At 32.6% G+C, this 26,094-nt stretch overlaps 1 long non-coding RNA gene and 1 pseudogene across 1 annotated transcript; one reads left to right on the top strand and one right to left on the bottom strand.

The window, feature by feature from the left end:
* Positions 1-1,500: 1,500 nt before the first annotated feature.
* On the bottom strand, positions 1,501-2,307 carry LOC123215592. Its single transcript, XR_006502119.1, has 2 exons — positions 1,822-2,307; positions 1,501-1,733 (listed from the first exon to the last, which is right to left on the bottom strand). It is a non-coding gene; the product is annotated as an uncharacterized LOC123215592 (long non-coding RNA).
* A 14,390-nt stretch (positions 2,308-16,697) lies between these two features.
* LOC123221759 lies at positions 16,698-26,024 on the top strand (annotated as a pseudogene).
* The last annotated feature ends 70 nt before the right edge of the window (positions 26,025-26,094 follow it).

The following is a 26,094-nucleotide window of genomic DNA, read 5'->3' as shown; positions in this document are numbered from 1 at the left end:
TGTATAATTATCATATACTTACCGTATAAAAAGGAATAATTACAATTAAATTAATCAACATAATGAACATGACAAAGAACAATTCTTATATATTTTTAGTACGGATCAACGGGTGTTCCTTCTGGTTGCAGCATTATATCAAAATATATAAAAACATCTCTCAACGTAAATAATCTTCCTCCCAAAAGTTATAAATAAATTAATAGGAATCCTGTTACTTTCTTTGTGGTTTCCGATTTCTCCCTGCAACCATGAGATCTCTCTTTTTCTCTCTCTATATATATTATAATATTTTGTCCTGCCTGCTACAACAGCATTGAGCCAAACTGCTGCGTTTCGGATGCTCATAAAATTCAGAAAAATTATACACCATCAAAGGTTGATTGCAAGAATCTCAATGGGATTGTAATTTCTTGCCGTTCATGATCTTGAGTAATTTTATTTAATTACCTCCAAAATATTATCATTTCAAGTAACGTGAAATTTATTTTGGCTTTATTATATCATTCACAATGTTAATTGATCATCTACACAGTAATTTATTTAAGATTATACATCATTTTGTGATATGAAAACTTTCGTAAAAACAAGCTATAGCTTCTCTGCAGAAAACTTTGGCCGCTGGGATGGGGATTTATTGAAAGTGGATAAATTTATGGCAGCCCCCATGTGGAGAAAGTGAGAACTTTTGCTTAAAGATAAATATATTCGTTATCTCTATCATCACAAAGGGCAGCCGGTAGTTTTTCCCCCCAAGTGTTGAAATTTTAGGGTGGCGTTTTTGAAGTACACCACGAAAAGATCATCAAAAGCATGTAATCAGCTTAATTACAACATGTTATGTGTTGGAAAGTAGGTAAAATGAAAATTTTATTTAAAAGAATTAATCGAAATAATTTTACTGGATTAAATTCGGGATATGGAAAATGGCGATGTACTCCTTGATAAGACAACATTAAATTAACTTAATTGCAACACAGTCCCAAAAACCTAATTTTTTGACTAATGGTTTAATAGAATTTAATTGAGTTTGAAGTTTATGTTTGCTTCGTTAACATCACCAAACACGTACGGCATCTAATATTCAAAGGTCGCCGGCAGGAAGGGTGGAAAGATAAGCAGACAGGAGTGGACATAATAAACACCATGTTGAGTAAATTATTAATTGAATTTGTTTCATATATTTCATAAACACCAAAAAGCCACTGGCGTAGTAGTTCTAAAGATCAAAACGATTGACAGTATAAAAAGGAAGTGAGAACGAAAACCCCCTCCCAAATGAAAACCCTGAAAAATATATACACTTATATGGAACCAATTATCTCACAAACTTGTAAACATGCCTTCACCAGATTGAAAGAAAACACATGGACAAAATTTTAAAAGTTTCCTGTAAATATAATCAGATCTGCAAATAGATTTTTGCTTTTCTTCTTTCTTTAAGTATATTTAAACACCTAAACAAAAAGAAACTATATGCAACAAGCCAAAGAACACTAATTAAATATAAAGGAATTGCATAAATTATATCAAAGCAGTATTCAATATTAATAATATCTATTAATAAAAATGGGAAGAACAAGCGACAACAATTCTCATAATATATGACATGAAAATTAAAGTTCTGATGTACATACATAAATATATAATACTCAGATTCTCCAACCCATATGCTACAGAATGATGAATGGCGCTTGTTGCAGTACTGCTCTCCTTTCTTCTTCCTCAAAATCCTAACAAGTTGAAATTTAAGACGGATTCAACGAAAAGGAACCGTATATGAGAAATCTAAAACTAAAATTGTAAGTACAGGACTATAACTACAATTGCCTGGCTCCATCCTGTCTGCCAAGTTTCTACTCAGTGAAGGAAAATGTTGTAGAGCGAGAGTGGGAGAGAGGTTGCAATATAGTGTAATATTAATTATTCTTCTTCCTCACCATAGCTTATAATTCTTTTAAACACCCAAAATGACCTCCGATTTACAAGGGATCTGATGAGCATCAAGGGCAGTTTCGCCATAACATCTTTGAACAAAATGGGTGGTTGAGAGAGATGAGAAGCGCTTGTCCTCTTAGGCACAATCCCACCGAGATATCCCTCTCTAAAAATTACAATAAAAATCTCTCCCATAACATTGAGAGAGAGAGGACAGAAAGAAGTGAAAAGAGAGAGATGGGATTATAAAGAGAAGGACCCATCCATCCAGGGAAGAGGAAGAGACACTAAGCATGTTGTGCATGCGACTTATTTTGGCAAAAAACTGTGCGTTTTGGCTGTAGGTGGCCGGTGAAAAGCCTTTTTCAACTTACCCTTTGGTTCGTTTTCTGCCAGGAAACAAAAATTTCTCTTTCATGGTCCCCTTCATTCAACCATTTATTTATTTTTCATGGGTCATCAATTGCTAACAGTAAAAAAATTCATCAAATTTTACTGCAATTTAAGGCCTTCTTTTTTGTCTTATAAGTCGTCTTAAAGATAATGAAAACAATTGTTCGGTATCATCATAGATTGTGTTGTTTCTTTTCTTTCATCAAAATGGAACCCAAAGGCTAAATTTACTAAGTATTTAGCCAACTACCAAATTATTAATCACAATTTTAGAAATAATACCCATATTTTGTGAAAAAATTACTTTAGAATTTGTTTTTAACAAAGTTGCTTTGCATTGAGAGCATTTTTTAATAGTTTCTTCTGAAATTATCATCTTTAGATTATAAACATACTTTAGTTCTTTTGGTGAAAAAACTTTCGATTCGTAAATCAGTCTATAGTACTTCAATTGAAGAAAAAAGAAACTAATAAAAATGAGAACTCGGACAAGCGAGCCTTAGAACGGAAAATCAACTCGTTATATAAAATTAATATTTGGCTAATGGATCTATACGGAATATAAATCAATATATGTATACATAAGCCAACAAACCACAGCCAATTGAAAGACAATTGTAGGAAGATTTCTGAGTTTGAAGAGTTTATCAATTGCAAGCTTCAGAATCATATTTTTATCCAAGGTTAGAATATCGTTTCCTTAACATCGGTATCTATAAAAATCTTTGTTGAATAAAATGAAGATATGAAATGAGCATTATCCTTGGATTCATATTGCATATGAGTGGGCTAAAATGATTAAGACATAGATACTTACATTAAGATTTCATTTGCCTATGTAATATATGAACTAATAGATATAGAAAATCATACAGTCAAATCCATTACTTATTCAATTAATTAATTATAATTTGTTTGACGTACAAACATTGCACCAATGAGACAGCCACCCTCTTTGACAAAGAAGCATTGGGTGGTGTTGTGCCTCAAACGTCAATGTTCTTTACATTCAAAGAAACCCATCAAAACCTTCTCCAAATTATCACCAAAAGCGACTTCACCTTTTCTAGAAGCATAAAGCCTTCGTGCTTATTATAAGGGTTTGGAACGGAGAGGCCGACAATAAATTTTGCTCTCCTGTCAACTTCCTAATATAATTAATGCACTTCCATGGGCTACTTTCTTTTTCGAATTTACGAATTTATGGTACAGTTCCACTCACTCAAGAATTAGGGCTTCCGAATTAATATTTGAATTTTCAAATATATTGGTGTTGATCTTCTATTTTTATACTTCCAAAAAGAAGAAATCGTTGAGTCACAATCGTTTAAAAATAGAAGAGATTATATATGAATTCACAGGAAATCTGTGTGTACTAAGTAAGCTGCTCATATGCGTAACTGTTTGGTGATGGAAGTAAAATTATGATACCAGAAAGTATATACATAACCAATTATGTGTTTAAGTGATTTAATGGAAAATATAAGATTTTCAATTTCAAGAAAAATAGTGTTATACATACAAATTAATCCATGTAAATGGTATTATAACCAAAATAGAGCCCATAAATTAACATAGATTGTCATAAAAACATTTACATGATTATCAAATCAGAATGTAGTAAAAAAAAAAAGTGGGTAAAAATTGTACTATATAGGCCAATTCATTCTTTAATAAATCAAACCAATTATTAGAAACATCCATTTTTTTTAAGTCATCAGAGGAACCTGTCCAACTTTGCCAGATGTGTAAACCACCAAAATACTAGGGCCAGATTCGAGCCGAGCTCTTGAGTTCGGGCTCGGCTCGGTTCATATATGGGCGGCTCGAGTTTGGCTCGAACTCGACTAAGGCCGGCTCGTTTCGGGCTGGAGTTCAGCTCGACTCGTTTTTCGTTATCAAAACGATATCGTTTTTAATATATATTGATCAAAACGACGTCGTTTTGTATAAAAAATTTAAAAAAAAAATCTACCAAGTCAGCTCGAGCTCGATCGAGCTCAACCAAGCCCGACTCGTTTTGGGCTCGACCGAGCCGAGCTCGAGCTAGCTCGGCTCGAGTCCAGCCCGACAAAATACAGTAACTGAATTAATAACCATTGCACCAAATAAAATTAGAGTTTAGCTATATTGTTCTTAGCTAGTCAACCACTTAGGGAGGAAGTTTATGTTATTCAAACCTTGGTCTTTTAGGCTTTCTTGACATGAGAGAGAAAGTTTATGTTATTCGAACTTTGACCTTTTATGAGAAGACCTTTCACTTCACATTGTTAAAAAAACCAAAACTCATCAATAGGGTCTCCTTTTTTTAACTATTGCAATAATATTGATGAGTCAATACATCTATGAATCTAGAGGAGTCTGATTTAAGAAAGGGCCTAAAACACTTCTAACGTACTCATCTACATTTTGGAGAATAAACAAAGTACATTAGTTAAGTTAGACCTAACATGATCATCTCCTAATTTTTCACCTAGTGGAAGTGTACCCTTCACATTGGCGAACAATGTTCCAACAAACAAAGGCTTAATTAGGGCATCATGTTTGAAGACACAAAATAAATCTTAGACTTAATATTTAAGTTAAGGTTTTATTATTTAGTCTCACTTGGTTTTAAGCTGTATGTTAGGTGATATTTATAAAATAAAACTTACACATATATTCTAAAATGTAAAATAAAAACATGTCAGCATACGACCATTACTAATGTCAAACCTCTCGAGCCAAGAGGAGCTTGACTAGTCAACCTAGGTGAATTTTCATCTTCAAGTCTTCGCGTTTGTCCTTTTGTCTCTAATCTCCAATTATTAATATTGATGAGTCAGTACAAATTCACCTAGTGATTAGTCTGAGATCCAATCACCACATCAACTTTTTTAATACATTCCTTTGTTAGTGCGACATAGAATATAAGAGATGTATTTTTGCAATAATATGTTGGTGGTGTACTATAACAACCCTAGTCCAATAACCCGGGCCACTGTCAAGATATTGTCCACTTTGGACACACATTCCATCATGGGTTTGCTTCTGGGCTTTGTAACATAAAACGCGTCTTAACAGTTATGGAGCTCACAGGCTATTTAACCAATCAAATTCTCCCACCACTAACCAATGTGGGATACATAGATAGACCCAACATCCCCCTCGTGCTTTGTCGATGTAGGATTCACCTAAGGGTATCACCTGTACAAGACCTAATCTCAAATTTTGAAGAGGTTGCATAGGAGGACAAGAATGAAGAAGCAGTGAGTATATTATACTATCTACAAGTTGGATTATTGGGTGGAAACTTACAAAAGGCAATAAGGACAAAGATATCAACTTGTGAATTACCATATTTAAAAATTACCAATGGTATCTAGGGGTTTGGGATCTTAGTGTGAAATCCATTAGAAGGGTGATTTCTATGTAGTATGAGGAGATAGCCAAACAAAAGAAAAGGAAGCCTTTGCTAGAGTCATATAGTCTTATGCATTCTATGCATGTTTGGTGTTTATACCATTTACATAAGAAATTTCTGGCTTTCCTATTTTGTTGAATCACTAACATTGGCTTCAGTTTTGTAATCTAAATATACATGACACTAGATAATCTGTGGATCTTTAGCTTATAGGAACCATAACTATATTGACCTAAGGCTTCAAACCTTTGATGATGATAATCATGGTATAAACATTGGACTATTACAATTAGAGTTGGCCACTTTCGACATGATATGGAAAAAATCAGGTTAAGATTGAGATTTCCAATAAGAAATGTAATTTGGTTTGTGCTTGGATCAACTAAAACTAAATTGGGTTATGTTGAGGTTGACGTGAAGCCAACCCAAATATACTCAAACTAACCTAAACATTTAAAAAAATTGAATATACATCAATATGTGAGTGTTTTGTCAACTATTATTTGAAATTTCAATTGATATACTGAAATTGAAGACATATACAACTCCAAATTTCTTTAGAATCCCTAAAAACTAAATTCTTAAATTTGTCAAACCCATTCATTGTTTCACATAGGATTTGGTCTCGACATCACCATCGAACACCATTTAATGAATTCACACACAATACGTCTCCACTATCTCTACTAACCCTAACTGTAGTGACTATCAGTTGACCACCTTTATCAATTTGATTGTTCTTCAATTGTCTCAACAAATAAAATCCTGTGATTTTATTTTTTTTTCTTTTTATTGATTCCTGATTGTGAATCTGTAACACCCCCCTTTAGAAATATTTCCTTCTAGAGGAAGATGTCATCAACTTTGACTAAACGAGCATGCATTCACTAAATAGTTTAAACCATTCATACCAAAATTCAATCATTATTTAATAATTAGCAGAATACCTTTCTAAAAAAATACTACAAAAACGTATAAAGGATGTGTCTAGGCCATATAACATTCAAAGTCTACCCCTAAACTCCTTATTAGGATGATAATGGGTCTCATATCTTATAATTGAAACTTATATTTGAAGTCAAGAATCTCTAGGCCACTTAACATATCTCTCAGGAAAGTTGTGTTCCATTTGGATACTAAAGAATCACTTTGGATTCTAAACTAATATGACCATATCATCTCTTAAGCCAATTGCATCTCACTTAGTTACTAGGAAATCATTTTAGATTTTGAATTGATGTGGTACCATATCATCTCTTAATGAAAATACTATCATATCTATAATTATAATTATATATTAAGTCGATAAGACTATACCAATACAGGGATTTGACATATTAACCATGTGAGCATTCATCATGTAGTCCACTCACTATATAACTATTGGATTGTTGAACTATAACTGCAACCCTACTTTATTGCAAGCAAGTATCTTACTACAAGTACAATGTCCTTCAATGGATATGCCTTATAGTGGGTAGTGTAGGGAGTATATACTCATGGTGCCCCTTCATAATGATTCTATGATATGTCTAGCATGCATACATCTCAAGCCTCAAATCACGTCGAGCTTATCTTAGCTTTAACTCTTAACATAGCTCGTGGCCTATTATTATCTCATTTCTTGGGCACATTAGGTACTATTGTATACCTGACACATTTGTACTATCTCTCGAGATATCCCTAGAAATATCTATTATGGTTCCTTTTTAACTTTCTTTATTTTGCTCATATAAATAACATCCCTTTTTTGGATACACAGGTGTTCATTTCCTTATGCATGAGGCACAACTATCCCCTCAAGGGCTTACCACCTTTTTATTATAAGGATAGGCATGTATCCCACCAAGGATAAACATCCTTTTTCTTTATGATAAGAACGACCTTCTTTCATCATTAATTCTCTTTATGCCTTCTTCTAAACATAAACGGGTGGGCATCCTAATCTAGACATATTCTTTATCAACACTTAACTTCATTTTCACATGCTTACCTTCTAAAGGTATTTTTCATCATGTTTCCCCCACTCATAATTGTTCTTAAAACATGAATAGACAAACTTTATGCTCTAGTTGACCGTTCATCAGTTAACAACGTCTTATAGTCATCTAATTGCTAGAAAACTTATCCTGAACACTAGGTTTTACACGAACTAGCTTGTGTCCCATATCATATAGTCATTCATAATCTAAAATAGAACACTTTCTAAGTATGGCATAATCATCCCTAGACTAGGGATGATTGTCCATGACATTTAGAATGCATGAATCAAAGTTGTTTCGCACCCTAGTTTGTCTCTATGCCAAGTTTACGTAATCTACATTTTCTATCACATATCAAACATACTTCTAATGTCTCTAAATCCTTCAGATATAGTAGGCACACATAAATACAATCTAACACCACCCTTAGGGGGCGTTTGGTTTGGATAATATTTTATTATCAAAATAGAAAGATTACTTTGAAGATAGATTACTTAGAAGATTATTGGGTATAAATGATTACTATATTTGATAAAATTTGATAGGAATAAATAATTATTGTGATGGGTTAAAGATAATAAAATATTACTAGTAAATTATTTTACTTAAATACTCTTGAATATAATTATTTTTAAATATTTTTTATATTATTTATCATATTAATTAAAAATAAATTTATTTTTGTCTCAAAAAATTAATAAATAATAATATAATTATAATAAAATCGATATTACCTTGGTAATCTTTAAATACCTAAGGTGAAGGTAGTAATCAGATTACCATCTATATTACCTGTCACGTCAGCATTAGTAATAGAAGATTACTGTAATATTTTATTATTGACAAATCAAACAAAAAAATAAAAGATAGATTACCAAGATAATCTTAAAAAACTGAAACCAAACGGCCCCTTAAGGTTCATCATATTACCAACAAAGATAGTCACAACATATGTATCAAGCTTAAAAGAAATCAATTTATAGTCATCATAGATCACAAATACATCTCAATCATCAATAATAAATCCTAGTATCACATGATTTAATTCAATAACAAGTGTAGCCAATATAAACATGCTAGCACTTCAATTTGTCATCATGAACAAAACTAATCAATAGTCATACTTCTCTCATCACATCACCTTTGCAACTAATAACCATTACTAAAATTCATATATGAGAAATTCCTTACTCCACTATTAAACATATGACATGGAAACATTAAAGAGCCATATTTACATTTTCTTCCAAGCTTGCAGATTTGGGATTGAATATCTTTTCTCCTTTCTAATTTTATTGTTTTGCTTGCCAAAAACCTTGTCGAACTATTTAGGGAACGTTGGAATATCAAATCAAAACACTTTTTCTCTCTTTTCAAAAAGTGTGCACTTTTATATAGTGATAAAAGATCCCTAAAACATAGTTAACGTACCTTATTTAAACTATCAGTGCATACCACCATGAACAGGCTTGTGCCTCGTACACATGACCGTTCATCGTTTAAACTTATTTCAATGCAGTGCTTCTCCACTCTAGTTGATATGACAACTGACACACGAGCATTCCTATCCATGCACCATTGTCTCTCACATATATTTCTTAATACTTAATTTATTTTATCTTAATTCATCCATGAACATACTTAAACATATCAATACATGAAAAATGACTAGTTTACCCTTTAGATGTACCTGTGGGCGGCATAAGATCCATAAATTTTTGCTTTTTTAATATCCTCTTACATTTGAATATACGCATTTCATTATTGATTTTTATTGATTTCATGATGATCGGTTTGTTTTATTGCTTTATGACTTTGTATGTAACATCTTTAACATGGCTAAGAAATAAGGAAAAAAAATCACTTATAGTGGCAAACATGAATCAATGATATGCAAAAAATAAAGTGGAATGAAAGATAAAAGCAATTTATTGCCCTGATAAAGACACAATCGTCAGTCTTGGTTTAGTGAAGAAATTAAGTAAACTTTCATTCTTTATGATTCCTATTTAATTTTTTTTTAGCCTATTATAATGGTTTGTTGTGGATTAAACCATATACTTTGTACTACAAATCTTCATTATCAAAAACATCAGTCAACCCTTTCAAAGTCATTAACCCAAGACCAATTATGCATTGTTAGCAAAATTTGAAAATTGAGATAAGGTTCATGACAAAATCAGAAACTGTCTTAGTGAGATGACACCATATATGCCCGTGTATAGGATATGCACGCTCGTGTATCATGTTTAGTAGTTGAAATAAAAAGAGGCATTAAACCTAATTTTTATAATTTTATTTGCTCTTTAGCCACACACATAGAAAAAGAGGTAAGAGGTGAAAGTCTTGGGACATCGAAAAAAAAATCTTTGAAAGAGTTTAGATGCCAAAAATCCTGTAGCCATATGAATAATCATCTATTCATCAGAGGACAAGTAAGAATAGTGTTCTTTTGGACTTTAAGCTGATAGATTGAGCTTATATGACATACATCCATGAATTTAAGATTATTTGAATGTATTATGATGATTATGATGATAATAGTGATGGTTTTCATGCTTATAAAAACTGAAATATGTTAATAGACTATGAATGATCAATATAAGAATTTATGTTCAGAAGCTTGTCATGATCAAAGAATTAGATGAGATGTTGTTGTGGTTTATGCATAAATACATGATTATTAAGGTGTTATAGACTAATATGTATGTTTTGAGTAGCTAGATTGCTGAAAATTGGTCAAAATTCATAGAAAAATAGTTGGTCACGATTTTTAGATTGTGATACATGGTTGTGTATAAGAGCGCACATGCCCATGTATCATTTGCATGAAAAGGAAACTAAGCAAGCCATGTGTTTATTTTGAGGAAAGGCATACATGATTGTATGGTATGGCATACACGCTTGTGTATGGCTTTCCCAAAAGTAGATGTCGTGTTGACAAATAAACACACACGTGTATAAGTGTTTTATGAATACGAAGGTGTAGGTAGTGTAACATGCCCATGTTTGTGTAACTAGAATGACACAAGGGTGGAAGATAAAGACTATTTACCTCTAGATCATGTGCAAGGAAAGGAAAAGAAAAAAAAGACCTTAGTAAGACAAGGTAAGATGGTTAGCTATAGAAAAAATATATGATTATGTGGAAGATAGCTTAAACCCCAATCGAGTCAAATTCAAATAAAAAATTAATAACATTAAGAAAAGTGGTGTATATCTAAATTGCTACCAGTTGTGTGTATAAGTAACAAGATATGTTAAAACAATAAATCCATATGAGAGATAGATACCTATGAGATGCATCATATATTTGACGCTAAGGTGAATGAGTCATATAGTTTAGTTCAATCCAAGAATGCATGGTAAGAGATAGTGACACATCAGTTAGTTCCTCACATGGTTAGTTGGATGCATTATATACATACCTGTGATAAGGACCATCTGAGGATGGTTTTTCAGTTTGCAGTCTCATAGTTATGCGTATGTAGTAAAAGAGAACTATGACTAATTTTTTCTTATGATCAGGGTATCATAGTTAGTTAGTTTGATATTCCAGTAGGTATGTGCACAAAGCACAATAATTAGTAGACATTAGATATGTCACATTGCTTTCACTAGGGCATTAGATATGCTAAAATTAGCTTAGGCCTTTGTAGTTTTTGTGAATGACCTATGTTTATGGCATGAAGGTGCCAAGTTATATCCACATTGAGATTCAAAGATGGAACACCAACTTTAGTTTTATGCTTATTGTAGGACGTTGAGATGTCACTTACTTACCTAATGCTTTTTCACTCATATATTCATTTTTTGTGGTTTTACAAATAAAAGTGAGTTGTATGGAATACGGGGAGCCAACGGTCTAATCGAGCAGTTACATAAGGGCAAGGGGCAAAATAGTTATTCCTAGTTTATTTGATATTCATGTATTTTGATATTCTACTTAATACTACATGGATATTTTATGCATTGAATTTATAAAGATTGAGTTTTCAAACACTAGGTACATGATTTAATAAATTAAGGTATTTCAATTATTTTTCAGTTGCACCTTTTTGCATGCATTTAAGTTAAGTGTTTAATGTCATATCATATTTCTGTTGTATGAATTACGGAAGCAAGTAGTGTAAGTATCTTCGGGTCATATTCTGTATAGAAATATGTATTTGAAGAGGGGTTTTACACTATAAGCAAATTAGGAATATTTTTTAGGCGCCCTTGCCTACATACTCATCTTCAAAATGGAAAAGTTGAAAGGAAATATTGGCAAATTGTAGAAACTGATCTCACTTTACTTGCATAAGTTAGTCTTCCACTTAAGTTTTGGTAGTTGTCATTCTTAACTTATGTTTACTTCATCAACAAATTACACTCTTTAGTTTGAAACTTTGTATCACCTTTTCTATTTCTATTATTGAAATCCCAAATTATCTTACACTTAAGGTCTTTAGTTTATGTTGTTTACCTATTTCTAAGACCCTACCATAAAAAAAATATTTCAGTTTTACATAACAAAATGTTTTTCTAGGGTATAATTTATTTCACAAAGGCTACAAGTGTCTTGATCCAAATGCTAGGATATATATAGTTCAAAGTGTCAAGTTTGATGAATCTAATTTTCCTTTTTCAACTAATTCTGCCTTTAAAGGGTCACTTACTCTTAGTTCTAAATCAATCTTTGAATCCTTTTCACTATCTTTACACTGGTCAACATCATCCTTCCAATTAGGTAGTCAGTCCAAAACACCTAATAACTATGTGGATCAACGAAAAAATTTCACTACATCATAGATATTGGTTTTGTATCATCCCCCAATCAAGCCATAAACTAACATCTAATACCAAATCTTCTTCATACATTTAGCCAATCCAATACATGTCCTCTTAGTCACCCTCAACTATCAACTTAGAAATAGGTCTACCTAAGTATGAACAAGAACCATGGCATCACAGTCTTTACCATCAAACACCAACCTTATAGCTACTGCATCTTACTTTCCTCTAACAATTTATCTTCTTATTGATCTAACAAATTTTCCCACAAACTAGTCCATATTACCGTATTATGTCACCACTAACACTTATACCATGATAACTAGATCTAAATCCACAAAACATAGTACCTTTCTAGCTAACAACACATATTAAAGCTTTGTGAGACCTTGATTGGAAAACAACATGCCGGTTAAGTATGATGCTTTACTTAGCAATAAAACTTGGTCTTTAGTTCCTTCGACTGAAAATATGAATGTTGTAAACAAAAAATGGGATTTTAGGATAAAATACAATGTAAAAGATACAAAGCTAGACATGTTACTAAGGGGTTTCAACAAACACCCTGGGTAAAATGTTTTGAAACTTTTAGCTCTATTGTAAATGTTGCCACCATAAGAATCATACTTAGTATTGTAGATCATTTTGATCAGGAAATCAAGAAAGTAGATATCAACAATGCCTTTTTAAATGGGGAATTAGAGGAATCTCGATTTATGCAACCTGAAGGGTTTTACTCAAACCAATCAGATGACATGCCTAATATGTCTACTAAAAATTCTACCTCTATACCTAATCTAGGAAGTTAGTGTGTAAACTAAAGAAAGTATTATATGGACTAAAACTAGCTCCTAGAGCATGGTTTGAGAGATTGAAATCTACTTTGATTACCTAGGGTTTGTGTGCTCAATCTCAAATGCAAGCCTTTTTGTTTATAGAGACAAAAATAGGATTGCATATGTTCTTGACTATGTTGTTTACAGAGATTGAAATCTATTATGTTGTTGATATCCTAATCATAGGAAATGATAATGAATTAATCTCACTGTTAATAGCCTACTTTAATGATAAGTTTGTTCTCAAAGACTTAGGGCCTTTGCACTACTTTCTTAGTTTTAAAGTCACAAGAAATTCACATGGATTCCACATTTGTCACATCAAGTATGTTGAAGACTTGCTTGCATAAGCCAAATAAGACTTAAGCCAAGCCTTGTTCACACACACTTTTCCATTGGCATAAAGTTATTTCCTAATGATAGTGACCTATTTGAGCAACCTACCATGTATAAAAGTGTGATAGGAGCCTTGCAATATTTAACTTTGACTAGACTAGACTTGGCATTTTTTGTAAACTAAATAAGTCAATTTTTCCAAAGGCCAACCCTTCTACAATGGTAGGCTTGTAAAAGAATTCTAAGGTATGTCAAAAAGACCATGTCTCATGGGCTGGTGTTTGAAAAAGGATCAGTTTTACAAATGGAATGTCAAGTTAATGTTGATTGGCTCATATTTACAACTCAAGTTTATAACTCATTGACAAAAAACCAATGTTTTTATAATTATTCGACATGACTCAAACTGAGTCACAAGCAAGCTTAAAAAAATTTAAGCTGTCTGTCTAACTTGTGAGCCAAACCAAATAGAACTCCATCTAGCTCAAGTTTGATTTGGTTCCATAAACTAATTGACTCTCTTGGCTTGAACTCAACTTAAGCTCAATTTGAATGAATTTGAGTTAAGGTAAATCAAACCAAGCCGACTTTTAAGTTCAAGTCAACTCAATTTGGGTTCAACTATACATACCTGTTTTAACATTACTTGTACTACAGCCATCAACACATTTTTCAAGTATAATTGTTATTTTTCTATCACTTATTTAAGTCTTATAACTAAGTTTGTCAATTGGGTCGGGCAAGGCCGAGGTCTGATTGTTTAGTCCTAAAAATTCAGTTTTGAGTCAAACAAAATTTAGGCCTTAGATGATCCTAGACAAAAAAAATTGTCTATTGAGTTATTAGGTTCAAACTTGAATAAAAGTTGTTTAAACCCAAGACCAAATAAGATTTTACTAAGTTTATATTAGGGTGTTTTCTTAAAACTCAAGAAACCAATCAAAACAACCACACAAAGTAGAGTCTAGAGAAAATAAACCTCGAACTAAAACAATAATAAGTTGCAGCAATTGATTTACAAACGCAATTCCCTCATAAAAGGAACATGCATTAATGCAAAACTAAATATTCATCAACAAAATTCTTAAAAACAAGCCAAAAAAACAGGCCAAAGGACTTATTCCCACCCAAAGTTTAGTCTTTTCAAAGTTTTCACTCATTTATCTTTCAAAAACTCAAACATCCACCCATAGGTAGTTAAAATTAACTAAATCAGTTAGTTTCAAGAGTAAAATTATCATTTAACCAATAATATATTAAAAATAATAAAATTTTATCTCATTTTCTCATTAGTTTAGAAAACTTACAATTTCCCTCATGATTAATTTTGAAAAATCACATTTTCCCTCCTAGGTTTTCATTTTTAATCTATTCTTCTTCGTTGACTAAAATTCGGTCGTGACCTCTGTTGTCCTTCGCTGACCTCCCTTTGATCGTGACTCCCTCCACCATCTTTGCCTCTAAAGAAGACGAATCATCTTTATCAGGGACGAAGATGAAGACAATTCATCTTTGTCAGAGGCAAAGATAGAGGAAGGAGTCATAGCTAGAGGGAGGTCGACAACAAAGAAGAGAGGTCATGGCTAGAGGGAGGTCACTGAAGAAAAATAGGTTAAAAATGAAACCCTAGGGGGGACATTATTAGTTTTAGGGTTTATGGGACAAAATGAGATAAAATATTATTATTTTTAATATATTATTAGTTAAATAACGATTTTACCTCTAAAACTAATTGATCGAGTAAATTTTAACATTCTAGGGTGGGTATTCAGGTTTTTGAAAAATAATGGGTGAGAAGTGAGAAAACAATAAACTTTGGGTATGAATAAATCCTTTGGCAAAAAAAAAGAAGAATGAGCCAATTGTACAATTGTTTGATAAAATTACATTTCTCACACATATATTCTATATATCATAACAAACACATAGCCTTCTAATGTCAAAAAGCAGAAACCCAAATGAGAAAATCCATAAAAGAATCACAAAGAAGGCAAATACAATCATAATCTTATAAGAGAAAGATAAACAGTTAAAGAAGGGGTGGTATATAAGCTAGGATTAAAGAGATGTTGAAAGTGATGACCCCTTGGTCATACATGGAGCGAAAGAAGTTTTCGAGTTATTGTTATTCAAGGCACTATTTTAAAAATTGGACTTGACCAATTAGTTCAACTGATTGAATCAGAAACCAACTCCAAATCTGATCTTATTAATATTAAAAAGTGGTTTATTTGTTAACTCAGTCAAAGTCAATCAAAATCGATGAATCAGATAAACTAGTCAAAACTAAATTTAGGGTATTTTTAGAGAATTTAATTATTTTTGAGTAATTTGATTATTTTGTATTAGATTTAATGAATTTCTAAAGATCTGTAAATAAAACATAAATTCAAAAATAAAATGAAAAAAAAGATATCTCAGATCTATTGAAATGTCTTCTATAGGTAATAAGTTACTAATAACTTACAAAATTATATTTTTTTTTCTATATCCTAAGATGGAGACATTTTTTCATCTAATTTTCTCATTGAAATCAGGTGAATAATTATCACTTCCTAGAAATGATATATTATAATCACTATAGGTTTATATATCCTAATTGATTTTGTGTTTTACAAATTTTTAAGCAAAATCTGTTAGTTAATTTGATATTATTTAAAAAATTTATTGTAATTTAATAATAAATTAAATCAACTAATTTCTGATCAGATTGGTTGAATCATAAATCAATGAGACAACATACTTCTCTGGTTTTGAAAACATTAGTTCAAAGTTTGATCCCACCACTGTGTTTGATATATTTTTATTTTTATTTATTGAAATGGGAAAGAAGAAAAAGGACGATGAAATAACAGAGTGAGAGCTAGAAATGAAGAATAAGAATGGAGAAGAAACTGGTTACAAAGCAAAATGGGAGTGAGAATCAGTGACAGATGAGCAGAAGGACACCGAATAAAAATGCAGTAAAGAATGAACAGAGGCTTTTAGTGGTGTATTTGTCTTGTTTTTAAATTTGTAAAAGATTTTTAGAATGTTTTACGGATTTTTAAAGTTACATAAACAGGTTAAAAATGAGCCCAATATATTTTAGTAAACTTTCTTGGCCTGCGCAAACAATATCTGATTCCCAAACAACCGGCGTGAAGTTCTGAACTCGAACAAATCAGTCCCAATTTAATAAGCTCGATCGACTAGCCTACTCATACCTATCTAACTGTGAAAAGGAAGTGACGTGGAGGATAAGATCAATTTCCACGGATCGCAATTCAATCGACCCTGTTGTGCTTGCATCTCTTGTCGCAATTTCCAGCCTTCAGTCAATTTCTTGTAAGCTCACATAAGTTTCAATTTCTCAGCTTCCGCATCCCAGCAAAGTACATAACTAAACTTTCTGCAAACTTAGAGCACGAGAATCATGCAGCCCATTTCACAAGTCAATCAACGAATTGCAAGACTCGCAGCTCATCTCAATCCTCCTAATCTTCTGGTCAGTTATTACCTATGATCTGTTTCTCTATTTCTTTATTTTGTTATTTCGGTTGTTGATGCTGAAATTCATTTTGAAAATTGATTTTTAGACGGTGGAGACTTCCGGTTTGGTGTGGGAGAATTGCATGGCAAAAGGTGGATCCCCAGGATTCAAAGTGGCGATAGTGGGAGCAGCTGGACGAATTGGACAACCTCTCGCAATGTTGATTAAGATGAATCCGTTGGTTTCAGTTCCTCATCTTTATGATGTGGTCAACATTCCCGGCGTTACTGCTGATGTCAGCCGCATGGACACTGGCGCTGTTGTATGTTATTTCTCCTCAATTATTGATTATCGTTAATGATTTTAATTTGTAGGAAATTGTTTTGAGATTGCCAGCTAAGAAGTTGTAGATTTTATGGGTAGGTGCAGAATTGATTTGTGATTATTAGGAGTGTCGAATGCTTTAATTTAAATATAAAATATGGTTCGATTTCTAGGTACGTGGATTTTTGGGGCCACAACAATTGGAGGATTCCCTTACAGGCATGGAGCTTGTAATCATTCCAGCCGGTGTTCCTAGGAAACCTGGAATGACTGGGGATGATTTATTCAACATTAATGCTGGAATTGTTAAGACACTTTGTGAAGGACTTGCAAAGTGCTCCCCAAAAGCTATTGTCACTTGATTAGTAATCCTGTTAATTCAATAGTTCCAATTGCAGCCGAGGTTTTCAAGAAAGCTGGCACCTATGATTCAAACTGACTTTTGGGAGTCACAATGCTTGATGTTGTTAGAGCCCACACTTTTGTGGTATGCCCCACAAGCTGATTATGCCATTGATTTATAATTCTTATTCTATTTAACGGCCAAGCTTCAAATACATCATTCAGAATTTTGCTTTGTTTGCAATCAGTATCAGTTGTGATAATTAAAGAGCATGCGTCTTCCAGTTGGGATTCAGAGCTGTGCTTCTGAGCTCAGTGGAGAATTGATCTTTTCTTTGTAGTGTAGGGAGAAGCAATTCATTACCTACCAGAACAATTTTGTGTAATGTTTGTATGAAGCAACAATTTGGCTAGTAATGCTCTAGATGCTTCTGCACTGAATCGCGATGTATGGTGGTATCTGAAATCTTAAGCTATACATTTCCCAAGTTCTGGTCAATGTTGCTTGAATGACATAATTCGAGCCATCAAATGGTTTATGGCTTAAAATCGTGCAATTCTCAACCTCACGAGTTGCAGGATGCAACCTGTTGGTGTTTTAAGTTGATGAAAGATATGTGCTTGGTTGGGTTCCTTCCCTACATTAATCTTTTGTATGATTTCCTATAATCCATTATAGACTACAGCGGTTTTAACTTTTATCTTTTTATTATACTCTCTGGGGCTTGTTGCTGGCAGAAGTCTTGAGTCTTGATCCTAGGGATGTTGATGTTCCAGTTGTCGGGGGTCATACAGCGGTTACTATCTTACCTCTTCTATCTCAGGTATAAGACAGAGTTTACACTTTGAAATATGTGAAATGTTGTTTGTAAATCCTTTGATTGTTACGTTTCGGTTTTGTTTTCTTAATTTCTTTGTGTATCCATTGTTGTCTTGCTATATACAGGTTAAACCACCATGCTTTTTCACCCTTGAAGAAATTGATTATTTGACAGACCGTATTCAGAATGGCGGAACTGAAGTTGTTGAGGTATGATGATGAAATTTTCTTTATGTATATATATATTGTTAAATTTATGGTGGATATGTATTTTGAGATTATCTATCTTGGACTACCAGTAATGCTCAAAGATATTTCTTCCTGTTGGTTTACTATTTGTTATGATTTAGAGCTTGATTGACTGGTGAATATTTGGTGTACCTGATGTCAATATGACATAGGAACATAGGATGAATTTCCTGACATGGCTTACCTAGCTTATAACTTTAGTTCTTCTTTTATAATGTGTTAGGAATCTAGCTCTTGTTTAGTTAAAATAGAAAATTAAAACACTAAAACATAATAAACTAAAACTATTTCATTAATCGAAAGATTACAAAGATAAACAAAAAAATTTGAGGAGTTCGAGATTTCTCATTCCGGATAGTTCGAAGAGTCCGGGACCTCCTATTTTTTGGCCATTCGAGGTGTCAGAAATCTCCCTAAATCAACCAAAGATGACTACTCAAATATAAAACCCTAATATTTTTTTCTTCCTTCTTTCTTTTGAAACCTAAAGGGCAAATTTATAATAGCGATTTACCGTTAGATCGAAGACAAGTGTCTCAATCCTAACATTTCCCTCCCTTCAAAACCATCTTGTCCTCAAGGTATATATATATATATATATATATATATATATATATATATTCATATGTATTTTTAATTTTTTTTCTTTTGACCTGTTATGCCCCACTCATTCTCGTCTTTTCTTTTCTTTTTTTTTTTAATAATTTTGTCACCTGTCCCCTATTTTACAATTTTGCCATTTGTCTACAATTGTCTCCAACCCAATGTTTTGCATTTATTATTTTTTCCACTTTTTACAGTTGTCCCTTCTCTTTTCTTTAATTTTTTTCTTTCCGTTTTCTTTTTCTTATTTTTCTTTTTTTTTTGGCACTTTTCCAGCATATACCAACTAAATCGACGACTCTTCACTTTTCCAGTCATCGTCTGTCTTTCCCACTAAATCAAATACTTTGTTACCATTTTGTTAAGAACTCAACTCTTATTCAACTAAAACAGAAAATTAAAACATTAAAACATAATAAACTAAAACTATTTCATTAATCAAACGATTATAAAAATAAGCCGAACAATTCGAGGAGCTCAGGGCCTCCTATTCCAGACAATTTGAGGAGTCCAAGACCCCTTTTTTTGGCCATTCGAGATGTTGGAGACCTCCCTAGATCAACTAAGGATGGCTACCCAAATATAAAACTCTAATATTTTTTTCTTTCTCCCCTCTTTTGAAAACTAAATAACATATTTATAATAGAGATTTACAATTGGATTAAGGATCAGTGTCTCAATCCTAACATAAAATGTTAGGATTGGAACATTGGTCCTCAATCCAACGATAAATCTTCATTATGTTAGGATTGGGACACTGATCCTCAATCCAACGGTAAATCTTCATTATAAATATGTTTTTTAGGTTTCAAAAGACAGGAGAAAAAAATATTAGGGTTTGTTAGTTGGGCAGTCAATCTTGGTTGATTGTGGGAGGTCTCCGACATCTTGAATGATCAAAAAATGGGGGGTTCCAGACTCCTCGAATTATTTGGAATGAAAAGTCCCAAATCAAATTGTTTTAGTTTATTATGTTTTAGTGTTTTAATTTTCTGTTTTAGCTGAATAAGAGTTGGGTTCCTAACAAAATGGTATCAGAGCATTCGATCTACCGGGGAAGATAGACAATGACCGGAAAAGTGAAGAGTCCCCGGAAATGTTAACAGAAGAGGTTGATTTGAAGATGAATCATCACCAGGAGAAATGAGTCGGTGGGTACATGTTGCAAAATGCCAAAAAACACAAGAAGAAGAAAGCGAAGAAAATGAAAATAGAAGACTACGTAGAAGAAAATGGAAAGAAAAAAATCACAGAAGACAGAAGAGGGAAAACGTAGAGAAGAAAGGAGGAGAGAGGAAAAAAAGATTAAAGAAAAGAGAAGGGACAACTATAAACAGTGAGGAAAAAAATGGTAAATACAAAACAGTGGGCTAGAAATAGTTGTGGACAGATGGCAGAATTGTAAAATAGGAGACAAGTGGCAAAATTATAAAAAAGAAAAGAAAAGGTAGGGGAATGAGTGGGGCACATTGGCCAAAAGGAAAAAAAAAATTTAAAAATATATATGAAAAAAATTACCGACCTTGAGGACAGGGTGGTTTTGAAAGATAGAAAACTATTAGGATTGGGACACTTATCCTCAATCTAATGGTAAATCTCTATTATAAATATGTTTTTTAGGTTTCAAAAAAGGAGAGGAAAAAGATATTAGGGTTTGTTAGTTGGGTAGCCAATCTTGGCTGATTGTGGGAGGGCTCTGAGGCCTCGAATGACCAGAAAATAAGAGGTCCCAGACTTCTCAAATTATTTGGAATGGGAGGTCCCAAACTCCTTGAATTGTTCGGTTTATCATTGTAATTTTTTGATAAATGAAATAGTTTTAGTTTATTATATTTTTGTGTTTTAATTTTTTGTTTTAGTTGAATAAGAGTTGGTTCCTAACATAATGTCATTACACTCGCAAATTTGAATCATATTGGTATTAGTAGAGGTAACATCACATTGCAGCAGACCATACTCCTTTAAGAGAGAATGTGTTATTTCTCCAATTGTTAGCTTTGGGCGATTTAGGCAATTTGTTTAATAGCTGTGGGGTCATTTTTTCCCAGAATTAAGAAGACTTCTTGACAGATGTGAGGTCATAAAGCTCAATTTATGCCTTTGAATACATTTGTATTGCACTAAACCAAACTTTTATGGACATTCTCTAAGCTCTAACGACTATTAGATAGCTGCATTTGGAGAATGTTTGAACTATAAAGGTTCAAATATTGGGTTTATTTAATCTATCTCATTTTTAAAAGGAAAACCCTTCTGAGGAATAATTTAATTGCAAGTTCCTTTCTGTTTATTTGTATGTTTGTAAGACTCATACAAAATTATGTGTAGCTAATCTATACAAAAATAAACCAGTAAATAAAATGTTTGGAGTTATGAGGCTGTAAAGGGCACTAGGTAGAATTCACTAGAAATATGTATGGTTGTTATGATGAGTGTAGCTTTCTACAATTCAACCTTTGCAATACTTGAATACCTTCAAAGGGGCTCAAGGGATAGGCTAGTGAGTAAATTATCTTAGGCAGTTAGCCCTCCTCTTGAATTTAGGCCCTCATTTACTAACACTGACTTGAATATTTATTATTTCATTTAGGTGTCTCTTAGTTAAAACCTTGTTTAATAAGGTCTTCCCTTGAATTAAGGCCCCCATTTTTAAACATTCAATGGAACTTTTTATTTCCATTTAAGGCTCTCTTATTTAAGACACTAGTTAATTATTTGCTTTGGACTTTTAAAATTAAACTTCTATATTTATGTATTTATTTCCGTAGAAAATTTTCAAATTTAGAAACAAAATGTTAGTTAACTTTGTTTTCCAAGCTTTTCTCTCTTCAAGATTCAGACTAAAGTTGAATTGTTTTCTTCAATTAAATTTCTCATTTGTCTATTCTCCTAAAACAACAGTTATAATTATATAAAAAAATGGTTTCATTGAAGATCTAGTGAGAAGAAAACATGAACACAATGCAAATATATACACACACACACTAAAACAACAATTCTTTGGTAAGAATGTCCTTATATTTATTTTAATGACTATACTTGAATATCATTGGATTCATTTGCCAAATACCATTTTTGTTCAATAATGATGATGGCATTTAAGCATGGTCCTTACAAAATTTATGGAGGACATATATATATATATATATGTTAGAAAAACAATTATCATCAAATTCAATATGCTTTTTCCTTTTTCCAATTTCAAGGACTTAGCGTGTTTGCATGTAATTATATACTAACCAAAAAGAGTATTGCTACATACACTTATAATGAGTATCTATTTGGGTATCAATGATGAGGTGTTACCATATAATTAAGTGTTACTTTATTTTTAATTCAAAATCACCAACTCACATGGTAACGCACCATCATCGATACTTATTATAAGTGTACATAATTTTATTGAACAAAAAAATGAATTATTTATCATTATATAAACTTTTTTCATCATATATGAAAAGACGTAATGTTAGAATTTTGCCTAAGACCTAAAATTGTTTTTAGCAGACTTTGCATTTACCTTACTTAACTGCAAACAGTGATTTCAGTGCAATTCTAAAAATTGGTAGAGACTGATTAAACGGATTCTGTAGCTTTTATGATTGTTGGGACTGGCTGCATTATCTAATCCAGTGCAAGGCAGAATTATGTAGGGTGAAGGACATTAATCCTTTGCCTGACTCTTTCGATGCATTATCTGATCATGTTATTATGAATCTTTATCATCTAGTCCAGTTCAAGGCAGAATTATGTAAGATGAAGACATTAATCCTTTGCCACACTCTTTACCTGACCCTGTTATTATGAATTTTCAATAAGTAACAATCTGTTTTTCTTCCATTGAGCAGTTTTACCACATACAATGAAATCATAATTTGTCAATGAATTGCAGTTTTGATTCTTATTAAATGTTTGAATTTTATATTGACCATTTTGATGGTATTTTTGTCAAGACATTGACAAATTTATGATTTTATTCCATGAAGCAGTTTTACCACATATAGTGGAAGGTAATCTTTGTTGAGATGGCCACTTTTTTGTCAATTTCAAAGATGATCAAGACAGACTCTTTTTTTTCTTTGGGGCATGCTCTGTGGAACATTGCTCAAGTTATAAATAGACATATAATATATGTTCACATCACTACAATTTGCACTTCAATTGATACTTCTATGCCAAATTCTTTGTAATTCAGTGTTGTTCTTAACCCAATTTATTATTTGTATGGTAAAATTGTAGTTGAGTAACTATTGTTGATATTGCAGGCAAAAGCAGGTACTGGTTCTGCTATACTATCAATGGTTAGTAGTTTAAATGTCATAACATTTTCACCTTTTCTTCCAATTTTATCCATTCTTCCCTTGCTAAATTTGGGCTATCAAGTGGTTAGCACAAATTGTGACCATGGAAAATGTGGATAAAAAATAAAGGCATATGCTGCTGTCAAATTTGCTGATGCATGTCTGCAGGGCTTGAGAGGGGATGCCAATATTGTTGAATGTGCATATGTGGCTTCTCAGGTTTTAAATGAATCCTTCTTTGGCAGAGCATATCCTAAGAATTTTCCTCTCTACAGCCATATTGCCTTGTGAAATTAGTGTTTACCTATGACCATGCTTGTTGCCTTTATATAGGTGACTGAACTGCCTTTCTTTGCATAAACAGTTTGGCTTGGCCGTTATGGAGTTGAGGAAATGTACTCACTTGGCCTCATGAATGAGTATGAGAGGTCTGAATTTGTTTTGTTGTTTAATTATTTATTATTTATGTTATTCCTTGTAACTGCAAAAACCTATTCTCATTGTACTGAAAGTTTGAAAGACTTACTTTGTTGCAAACTGAGAACAGGGCCAGCTTGGAAAAGGCAAAGAAAGAGTTGGCAGGAAGTATTCATAAAGGAGTTACCTTCATCAGGAAATGAGTTGCCAGTTACATGGTAGGATGATATTCGAGTTCTTATTGTTTGTTTTATATATTTGAATTTGTTAGTTGAAAGAAATCAGAAGAAGAAATTGTTTTCTCTCTATTGTATTTTTCCCTCTGATTAGGGTTGAGTTTATACAGACACATCTACAGAAAGGAAACAACATAATTACCAAAATAATTACAATTGATTCTTTTTCCTAAATTCGCTCTTTTTGTATTTTTCCACTCTTCCTTAGCTAGTGAATAATGTATATTTTTTTTATTCCCAGCTTTGATACAATTGTTTGAAATACCGTGTTACTCAATCCCTTTCTAAACACCTATGTGAGTTGACATCTTATAGACACATAAGGTGTTAAGAACAACCCACCTTTCTACTTCTCTTTACTAAAGTGTTTGACCACCTACTTTACACTTTTGTTCAGTCATGTTGCACTAGGTTATATGCTACACTAATTGCAAATTCGTTGTCACAACAATCTTAGTGACCATCCCATTAAATCTTCAAGTCTTCCAAAATAATCTTCTAACCACATAAGCTCACAAATGTCTTTGAGTTATTGCTCAGAGCTTTGTTTCAACATTAGAACTTGACACCATATTTCAGTGTAGACCTCTTCACGTCCCACAATCTTTTTTTCTACAGGCAGGTTCACTAGCTCCAATGTCTTATTAAGCCTCCATGTGTACATTCATAACTTGTTTCTAATAATCATTGGACAATGCCTAATTTAGAGTAGCGGGAATGTGAATACTGTTCAGACTTACCAGAAAACTCTAGTGCGATGGTGAAAACAGTTCAAATGAAACTACATAAGAAAGTGAGTATAATAGTAGTTTTCTGCATTTTCTGGTTCATATCCTAATGGAAATAGGCAAATTAAGATCTGATTAAGTATGTGAAGAAAAAGTTAGAAATTGTCACCTTATTCTCTGGACTTACATAAAATTTTGAATTTGCACAGTTTCAAGAACTAAAGCTTTCTTCTTTTGAGTACAGTTGACCAACCGTCCTATCATTGGAAGCAACCACAAGTGTTGTCTCACTGTGTTGTGACTCAGTCGAGACTAGAGACTGAGGTACAGGTGGCTTGGCCAACACAATGTGTTTGGATGAAGAGGGAAGATAAGAAAGATTTATGAGATGGGAATTTCATGAATCGATATCCTTATCTTCAATGATTGAATTCCCCTTCTGAAGGTAAGATTTACTTTTATGAAAGATGACATTTGCTAAGACATAAAATTTTTTAGATAGTGGGTGATAACATTTATATCCCAATTGTATGAAAGATTATACCACAAACACACACTCAAGGACACCGGGATTGGGTTTTTCCCTGTTGTGACTATGAACGTGTTTGAAGGAGCACCCAAATATTTTGAGAGTGAGGTGATCTATGGTACAAAAACCAGAATAAAAATGGAAAGGCATGTTCATGGGACTTTGAAGATGTAAGACTTTAGATAGTAAGCAAAATAGAAGTTGTGTGGTTGTAAGAACAACTTCCCCTTGAGGAGATTATTTTTCCTTTCGACAACCCTATTTGTCAAAGCAGTATATAAACAAGATGACTCATGAATTATCCTTTTGAAAAGATAATATTAAAAATTGATTGAATAATCCTTAGCATAATCAAACCTAAATTGTTTGATTTTAACATCAAATTGAGTTTACACCATGGTACGAAAAT

This window comes from Mangifera indica, chromosome 1 (assembly GCF_011075055.1).
Source record: "Mangifera indica cultivar Alphonso chromosome 1, CATAS_Mindica_2.1, whole genome shotgun sequence".
NCBI classification, from domain to species: Eukaryota; Viridiplantae; Streptophyta; class Magnoliopsida; order Sapindales; family Anacardiaceae; genus Mangifera; species Mangifera indica.
Note: the sequence above shows the minus strand (reverse complement) of the source record. Positions and strands in the feature narration are given on the sequence as shown.